Source organism: Pinus tabuliformis, chromosome 1_2, assembly GCF_031772625.1.
Source record: "Pinus tabuliformis cultivar Carrire ecotype Pingquan chromosome 1_2, CPIR1, whole genome shotgun sequence".
In the NCBI taxonomy this organism is placed as follows: Eukaryota; Viridiplantae; Streptophyta; class Pinopsida; order Pinales; family Pinaceae; genus Pinus; species Pinus tabuliformis.
The window spans coordinates 138716550-138726571 of record NC_142298.1 but is presented as its reverse complement, the minus strand read 5'-3'; positions in this window follow the sequence as shown (position 1 = coordinate 138726571).

Here is a 10022-nt window from a genome sequence, read left to right as displayed (position 1 = left end):
TCGTCAATACAATCAAACCCATCTTCAAAGCTGAAAATCATTATGAACCCTTCGCATAGAGTATCCCATCTTCCTGTGCCATGTCGGAGCTCTGTCTCCAAGTACCAATTCATCGGGATGACATCCAAGGTGTGACAAAATAAGTGCACCCATTCAGGTTGGGGCTTCGCACCATAGGCCTTAGCCCATTTGGCCAAGTGTGCATGTAGATCACCCTTCCCATCATACTTGTCTGTCACTCATACCTTCAGCTTCCCAAAGCGTGTTCTCATCATCCTCCTGCACTCACGCCAGTCATCAAAACTACCCTTGTGCGTACCCCACCATCTCGCGAGCGTAGCGCGTAGTGCCCAGTCCAAAGCCTAGAAGCGCAACTTCTCTATTACTTCCCTCTCAAATGCATCCAAAAACACATCCACATCATTCAATCCATCATAACTGGGAAGATTTTATACCTCTGACGACACACAGTGCAATGACTGGGTCATAATATTATAGCTCAGCATAGTTACTTCATGTAGTTGATTCTTCCATTAATTCTTCGTCCGAGTCTGAGTTGCAAGAACTCTCTCGATCCCATGTAATTCGTCCATCGAATTTCGAATTCACCCAATCTTGGTCTCGCACTGTTATGTTATATATGCAGTCCAAATCGTCATCACTTTCATAATCGCAGATTGTTTCAGTATAGCGCGATCCTTCTACAAGATCTAGGGTACTATTACGCGAAGCGATTTCTTTTCAAATATCATATTTCACTTCTTTAGGTTGATTACCCCATTCATGTCAGTAGCCCAATCAATGCCAAGGAGCACAGGGTAGGGGTTGCTTTCATCCACAATTTCTATCACTTCAAAGTCAGTCAATGCGCTCGCACCTTCAATATCTATAGTTACTCCTTGCAGCCATCCCATGGGGATGATTTTCTATTGATTTTCCATCCTTAACTAAATCGAAGACCACTACAGTATGGGTCTCCCCATCTGCTCCCAAGTCTACTTCAGCAGAACATTCACGTCTAACCCTAGATCCAGCATGACGTGATCCATTTCATATTCTCCTATCTGCATGGTGAGCCTCAGCTCATGCACTGTCCTTGCCTTATGCTTACCAATCTTCCGTACCATGTGCAATTCACATGGAGTGTTTCCAATGCATCTATTTATAAGTTCCTGTAACCTCTTCACATCTTTGCTATCGTGCAGCAGCTTCATGTAGGTCTCTAGAAAGGTCATAAGGATAGCAAGGTCCATTTCCTGAATAGATTTATCCCAGCTCCCTGAGGTAGAGGCCTCAGCGAAGGTCTTCTTTGCTTCCATGAACATTTTGCGTGCATGCTCCAAATCAAATTCAAACTCCTTCTTTGGAGCTTTTCAAACCCATGCATTGTCTTCAGGTTGTTTCCCCTTATCGTTGCCTGTTACAATTCCACTTCGGAGCGCTATATTCACATTAGGATCCTCTTCACGAGGCTTAGCCCTCATCATCTATATGTTCTGTGTTGGCTACATTGGTAGCACCCCTTTGTCGCATATCCTTGCTATCAGTGTAGGACAGTCCTCAGTCTCATGAACAAACTGAGTACAATATTTGCAGGATGGATGCGTTGGGTTAGTGCATTCACGGGCATAGTGTCTTGGTCCTCCACAATTGTAACAGATCAGTTGTCCCCGACCTCTACCAATTCATCCTCCACCTTAGCCTTATCCACGCCCCTGAAAGCTTGTTCACGCCATCCCAGTGCTCTATTCAGGAGGCCATGGTTCTGCCTGAACTCTATAGGCAAGTGTTCTGTCCATCATTAATTCATAACTTCGGCAGCTATGCTTATCATGCCCTACTGACCTGCAGAATTTGTAGAACAGTTTCTGCGGTGTTTGTACAAACTTCTGCAGGAAATGACAGTTATCAGTCATATGTTTCCCTGCTACCTGACATATAGTGCACCACAATGCAGGTCCCACGCTCAGTCCTGCTTGGGTTTCCAGCCTCAAAGGCATCGAACCTCCTCCTTCAATATAGTTTGCAAAGATCGGGCAGTGGTTTTTTCATGCCCCTGAGCTTTACATTTTAGGCACCATACCTCTTCACGCGACTCTGGTCAAACAGTTCTATCCTACTTCAAGCTTTGCATTTTGAGGCAAAGATTTTGCAACTGCGCATGGATCTGCTGAACCCCCAGATTCAGATCTTACATCAGTATTTCATGTAGTCTTATTTCAATCTCCAAGGCCTCTGCCTAAGTCATAATCTTCTATTGTGGTAGTGCAACCCTTAGGTGTGGCAGGAGTGAAGCCATGAACCACTCGTGGTGTTGTCCATCTATTAAGTTCTTATTAGCTTCGTGTATTTTAGACTTCAAATTCTGATCCAATTCCCAAGGTGTCTCACTAGTTTCATTGCGATTTCCTTGAATCCCATAATGGACTGCACCTTCGATTTAGGCCTACTGAACTCCTCATTCAGTGTGGTTTGGATCTCTGCCAACCCAGCGTTTGGGTTATCATTAGAGTAATTGATGTACTAAGTTAGCGCACGATCTTGCAAAGCACTAACCAATGTTTACTTCTTCATGTGATCGTCTGTGATGCCCTGAGCTTCCCATACATCTTTTATGATGAACCAAAACTGGTTTGGGTCCTCATTTCCCAAGCCTTTAAACAATGGCAGCTTCAACGAATTCACCATGTTGAACTGTGGTAGAGGTGGTGGTGGTGTTGGCAAAGTCGCAGGTGATGGTGGTGAAGGTGGAGGTGGTGTAGGTGGAGGTGGTAGTCATGGGGACCCTTGTTTTATCAACTGAACTTCACTTCACGAAGAAGCCTACACTACTCCCTCTTCATCACTCAAAGGAGGTGAAATCAGTGGGCTATATTCAGGACCCTTTCTTCCTTCATTCTTGTAAGTCTTTCCGCTTTGCGTAGCTACGAACATCAAGGTAGCTACATAACCTGCTTTTCGCACAATAACATCTTAATCCAAGTATTTAAAGACTTTAAGTAATTAACTCGCGTATCTTTGAAAAGGCGTCGTTCCACCTCGCTGTAACTGACTGAGGTATCGACCGCGAATTCAGTGACCAACCCTCCTATGATACGATCAAGCCAATGATCAACAGCACAGGCGATCTTATCCTTAGAGGCTTCTAGTCTCTGCACTAACTCCAGGGTCCAGATAATAGGACCATCAAGCCTCCACCATCCTTGGCTATCCGCTAGCTTCGATATCCACTCGTATAGCTCAACTGGAAAGGAACAAAAAAATATCTCATGGATTTTTGTATACAAGTACCTGTCTAGCTAATGTTCCTTTATCAGTCGCAGATTTATGTTCTCCTGCACCATGAATTCATGGATCTTCCTATCCAACCAATCTTCGATCTCTTTCCTAGTTGGATTCCAGTGATACAACATCACACATCTCTCATGCAGATTTCGATCCGGGCAACAGAACCATTTTTTGGCTTTGTGGGCCCTGACCTAGGTTTAGCGTTAGTTATCCAAACAAATCCCTACACTACTAGCCCTTTTGGCATCAGCCCGCGGAGCGCGGATCGAAGTCTCACTCGAAGCAGTATGTGGGGATGCTGGAACCAAGTTTTCGCACCCTGAGATGGTCGTGATGTTGGTTTATACCCTCTGCCCCTACTTTCATGCATGTCACTAAGCCTTAGGGCTTTGTCAGTCTATGCTTTATTCCACCCTTCAATACCTTTGCGAAGGTGTATGATTGACCTTCACACAGTCATAACCTGTGGTCCAGGTACTTTCGCACAGCTATGACAATGTATTGTATAGGTTCCCATGTTATCTCAAGTGTTTTACTTATCTCACTAATCAATCATAGTCAGTGTCGCATAAACGAATATCCTTACTTGCATTTAATTAACCGATACAATTACATACATTTGCGCATCAAATAAACATTGTAAATTAAACCCAAAATGCAATGTAATCAGATGCATTAACAGGGACTAAATACATAGTAATTTCAAAATACTTGTCTTTATTGATATCTTCCAATTTAATACAGACTCTATCCACCTTGCGCACACAGCTGCAGGGGTCTGCACACTCAGCTGCAGACTTCCACCCTAGGCCTCTGCACACTCAGCTGCAGAGCCTCTACATATGCTAAGACCTAAAACACTTAGACCTCTCTACCAAAACTTCCAAAGCTTAATTGTCTTCCTCCTTTCCTAACTACCTAGAGCTTACTTACTTAGCTCTTTTTTATACAATCCCATGGTCCGTGGACCATGGGTGGATCATTACAACTGACTTGACACATTACAAAATAATGGCGGACAACCCTTTATGACTCTTGACACCTTCGCACTCCGCGACCACAAAATGGGGAGACTTTACAACTTTATTACAAAATTATCCCAAAACATGGGTTTTTAGCCCCAAAAATGCTCTTGGGGGAACTTGTTCCCAATAGGAAGAAACCATATGTGTCACACTTCAGGATCTTTGGTTCCTTGGTCTACTTTGTGGGGTACACTGATACACCTCACAATTATCGAGTGTACCTACCAACCAACAGGATGAAAATGGTTTGCAGAGATGTGAAGTTCGATGAAGAGAAGGCCATGAGAAGTTCCCTTGAGAGGGAGCTTCAACTACATGCAGTTGAGTAGCTTTTAGATCCAAAGGAGGAACCTCAAGATGATGTGGAGAAAACACATGCAGAGGAGTATGGAGTGGAAACACCCACTCACGCAGAGACTTCCAAAGATGGGAGAAAGCGCACCAGAGAGGCTGAAAGGTTATTGCATGATGCTAGATAGAATGTGGGAGCACTCACATCACAACGCAGGCAGAGGAGGCCACTAGAGAGGTACATTGAACACATGGCTCTGATGAACGAAAGTGTATAGATTGAGCAATCCTCATTCAAGGAAGCAATGCAGCAACTAGTATGAGTTGAGGCCATGGATGAGGAGTAAAATTCCATTATCAGAAACAATGTTTGGGAGGTGGTCCCAAGACCAGCAGACAGGTTATTGGTGAGTTCCAGATGGCTTTACCAAGTAAATCAAGAGACAGATGGGAGTGTGGAGAAAAGCAAGGGTAAATTTGTGGCCATAGGGTTCTCTCAGGTGGAGGTAATTTATTACGATGATAATTTTTCTCCTGTAGGAAGGTACTCATCAATCATATATATTCTAGCACTGTCAGTGCAGATGGGATGAAAGATACATCATATGGATGTAAAGACAACATTCCTCAATGGCATGATTGAGGAAGAGGTTTATATTAAGAAACCTAAAGTATTTGAGACCTTCAATAGAGAGTCACATGTTTGCAGACTCAAGTGAGCATTGTATGGACTGAAACAAGCACCCCATGCTTGGTACACTAGGATTGACAACAATTTTATTGGGTTGGGCTTCACCAAAAGTGAAGCAAATGTGAACCTTTACCATATTGTGGTTGAAGGTAAATTTTTTACTATTGTATTATATGTCGATGATTTGATTTTGAGATGTGATGACATGTTGATCAAGTCTTGCAAAGAGTATCTTATAAGAGAGTTTGAAATGAAGGGCTTGGGGCTCATGCATTACTTTCTTGGTGTGGAAGTAAGGCAAGGAGATGAGGAATTATTTTTCTCTCAAGGAAAGTATGCCAATGAGATATTGACTAAGTTCCACATGGAGAGTAGTAAACCCATGGAGACTCGTCTAGCTGGTAATTAGAGGAAGGAGGATGCTACTTCAAGTGAAATAGTGGAGGTTACTATTTATAAACAGCTTGTGGGTTCACTTGTGTATTTCGTGAAAACACGACCAAACTGTTAATTTGTGTAGATTGGGAGGTACTTCAAGCCCTAGAGTTCAGGTTTTGGAGGGAAAAGCACCACAAGTAGGCTTGTGGGCTTGGAACCCAAGCATGGGATTTTTCACCTATCGTGTTTTGGGCCAAAATCATGATGAATTTGAGCATGGGAAAATTTGAGGTGATAGAGCTTGGCGTGTCGATTCCAACATTTTAAATATCACTCAAATTAGAGCTCTAGAACTTGAGATATGAATTTTTGAAGTTGACAATTAATTATGGATAGTCAAGTCATGTAGGATTGGTCCAAGAGACATGTCTCTTCAACAAATTCATGGATCCCTTCTAAAGTGTATAAATAGAAGGTGTTTTTATTCATCCAAAAGCATTCATCTCTTGTGTAAACACATCTGAGGCAACATAGAAGATGAGGACAAGACATGGAGGAGAAAAGGGTTGGGTTTTGGCATGATTCTTCTTCCATTGTAGGTTTGAGTTACCTCAGAAGAAGCTGCAGGGACAAGACAAGTGTTGAAAGGTCATTTGTTACAGTTTTTGTATGGGTTGTCTCTCCAGAAGAGGCTGCAACTCTCGTTCTACCTTATAGGAAGGTTGTGAGCCTAAAAAAACTTGTAAAGGAAGCCTTAAAATTGTTGTAAGGATTACAGGGAACCCAGAGGTGTATAGGGGTGTTTAAATGACTATTTAGGGGTTGATTTTAGCCCAAACCTATAGCCTTGCATAGGGAGACCTCTATGAAAGGAAGACAAAATATTTGAGGATCGTTTGGGTGCATTTAATTGGGTTGTTCTAACGTGCAAGGTGACATAACTAGGAACATTCAAGAACAATAGTCTACAAAAACACTTTATGATATGAAATATGAATGGCTGATGTGTTTTGTGTAGGATTAACTGTTGGAGGATCCGTCCTAGTGTAGGAAAATTCTAGGCTAGTATGTGTGCACATTTTTGTTGTGGATTTGTCTCATAATTGTAGGCAAAAGACCCTTGTATGATTGTAGAGAGGGAAGAAGTTGTAGTGGTTGTTGGAGGAGCCAAAACCACCTCAGAATTGTCCTAAGGTGGAAGCAAAGGGAGCATCTTACAATGAGAATAAAACCACAACTAGAGGCAAGGATCTAGGGCTAATGTGTAATGATATTAGACCTATCCAGATTGCAGACTTAGAAATAGTAACACATTATCGCACGAGATGATTTCCTAGTTGAGGACATGATTGGTGCCCATATTTGTGCAATAGCTCCTCTATTGTAGAGAAAATGGCAGATTGGAGAAGTTTGTGGACAATCGCGTGTAAGGGTCTCCTAGGTGTGGGGATGCCCTAATTAGGTGTAGATGCTACAACATGGACTTGGTCTATTGTGGAATTTTGGAGGGAAGCCTGAGAGAAGACCATGTTTGGATGTGATTGGGAACTTATGGTCTGCTGGAGGACATCATGATAGTGGCCAAGTTGGAGCCCAGTGAGAAACACCTTGATGGACAAAGGTATTTGTGAGAGATGTAGTTGTTGAGCTCAAGGGTTGACGAACCAGAGGAGTAGTTGTGGAGCCTGAGACTTGTGTGTGGAGAAGGACTTCTACAACAAATGATGGGAAATGATCCTAGCTCGTGTTCATTGTGGGAGATGGACATCTTGTAGTGATAGGTGGAAACCCTTTGTGCCCTGTGTTTGTCTTCATCGGAGCAGCGCAGGAAGACCATATTGGGTTGAAGTCCCTAAAGAAGTTGAGGAGTAGAAATGGACAAATCTAGAGTTTTTCATAAGTGGAGCTGTGAAAAAATAGGCAGGAGTCTCGATGTGTTGATGCATTGATGGATGAACAATGAATTAGTGAGAAGATTGGAAAGTTGAGATTTAGTGGCCAGATGGACTTGGAGCATTGATAGATGAAGGAGTTACAGATCAAGAGCTGAAATACTAGGCAGGTACAAGGTATGGCCGAGGGGAGATGAGAGAGTCAACTTCATTAGACAGATGGTTAGAGTATCTTGTCGAGGGAAGATTGGTTGTCGATGGAATGGCACCAAGTCCTAGTTTTGTATCTTGTACTACTAGATGTATAAGGGCCATTATCCCTGGTATGAGAGCCCTAGACTATTATATTATATGTTGTATAATATAACGAATCTGGGTTGAAAAATGCAAAAAATTGTTTATATTATGTGCATGTGTGATTTACTATTGTTTATATTCCGCTGTGCAAAGAAGTATCATTTAGATTATTGGTTTGGTAGCATTAGGGATTTTAAGATTCTAACCTAGACCCAAGATCATGGAAATTCAACATGGTATCAGAGGGTATCTGAGCTAGTTTGAGGGATAGTGAACCTGAGTGTGCAAAATGAAGCAACTTAGAGGGATTTGTGGGTGTCTAAATCATGGAGTAGATATTTTAGATAAGGACATGGAGATGTGGTCTTGACTAGCTTGGCAACGAGATTGGCTGGGAGTTCTGGTGGATTGGTGTTGAGCCTGGTGACCAACAGTTTGTTGTAGGGAAAATTCATGGAATTCCATTGATTTGTCATGGATGGTTGGGAAAACACGAGGGTTAATTTTGCATGGATAAGATCAAGTTGATCGATATGGATTCATGTGATGAACTACAGGTTGACATGCTGGAGTCTTCATCAGATCGTGATGTGGCATATTTGAGATTGGTGGGATTTTCATGAGTGGTATTTGATCCAGGAGGATGAGCAATTGCAGGACTGAGCTAGTGAAGATCATGTAGGCTCAGAGGGAGTCTAGCCTTAGAGGGAGAAGCCCTATGGAGGTTTTGGATCTTCAAGTTTTGATATGATGAGGCAGAGGCACTACCGAGATTGTCAGATTCATTCTACATGGTATGTTGCAGTGATGGATGCCAAATGGGCTAGTGACATCATTGGATGATGATGGTTGAAGTAAATCCCTCACTAATGATATGAATGTTGGGAAAACTTGTTAAAGCTTTGCAAGCTCCCTCATCAGTATTAAAAATGTGTTTAGGATCGTCTCAAATTTACCAAAATGTGAAGGATTATGTGTCAAGTGTTGAGTGTCTTTTATGAGAAATTCATGAGGTTAATTATATATTTTAAACACGTATAAAACAAGTAAAATGTAGAGAAATAAAATACACCAAACTCATAAAACAAATCTGATAAAGGAGTTCACCACTCCTGGGTTACATCTCCTTGGAACTGCTTCAATGGCTAGACCCTCTTTGGATTAATGGTTAATTCTTTGATTACATGCACATGAAGTGATCAAATAGATTTGAAACCTACTCCATTGGATTCAGAAGACCCAAAAACCCCAAAAATGACCTTCTAAGCTCTGCAATTGGACTTCAGTTGATCTAGGCTTGACCTCCTCTCCTAGTGCCCTGGGCTTCCTTAAACATCAATGTAGCAAAATCATGTATAGAAGTGCCACTATGCCTCTACAACTTGTTCCATTGTGTTCAGAGCATCCAAATCATCTAGGAATGACTCTTTTTGAGCCAAATTTGGTCAAAATATGTTAAAGTATGGCCTCTTCAGTTTTCCCTAGGATAACTACACCAAAACTAGAGAAACTCTAGTTAACTCCGCCAAATTTGGAGTAGTTCTAGATTTAGAGGATCCACAAAAATACCACCAAGTTAATCCCACAATTAATTAAATGATAAGCATGGATTAATTAACATAACTCCACTTAGCGCATTCATTTGGCGCAGTTAGCACTTAATGCTAGCAGTTAAAGGTTTATTGGTCACATGCTAGCGGTTATCATTAGCCTTATCTCCAAGCTTCAACACATTAACATTTAAATACAACTTCAAACCTTTAGTTTTTAAGTAACGTTGTCATGATATGGTGGTAAAGCTCAGTTCTTGTGTGGGCAAGGTCATGGGTTTGACTCCCAGACCTGCCAATAAACTTTTAACCAACCTTTGAGAGGGCACATGGCAGCCTACGGGCTTGCCACATGTCAGCCTCTCATTGGTCCACCTAATTTCATTGACCAATAACATACAGACATGTCTCACAAACCGATTGAGCCATATGTTAGAATATTCCCTAGAATATTCTCTTTGCTGACTGGGTTGTACGGATGCCTAGTCAGCATCCCAGTCACCAAATTTTCCCTGTTTGACAAAATGGACAACAGGCTCTAACTTTCTCATACGAAATCCGTTTCAAGTAAAATGAGTTTTGTTGTCATTATATCAATGAGACGGATGCG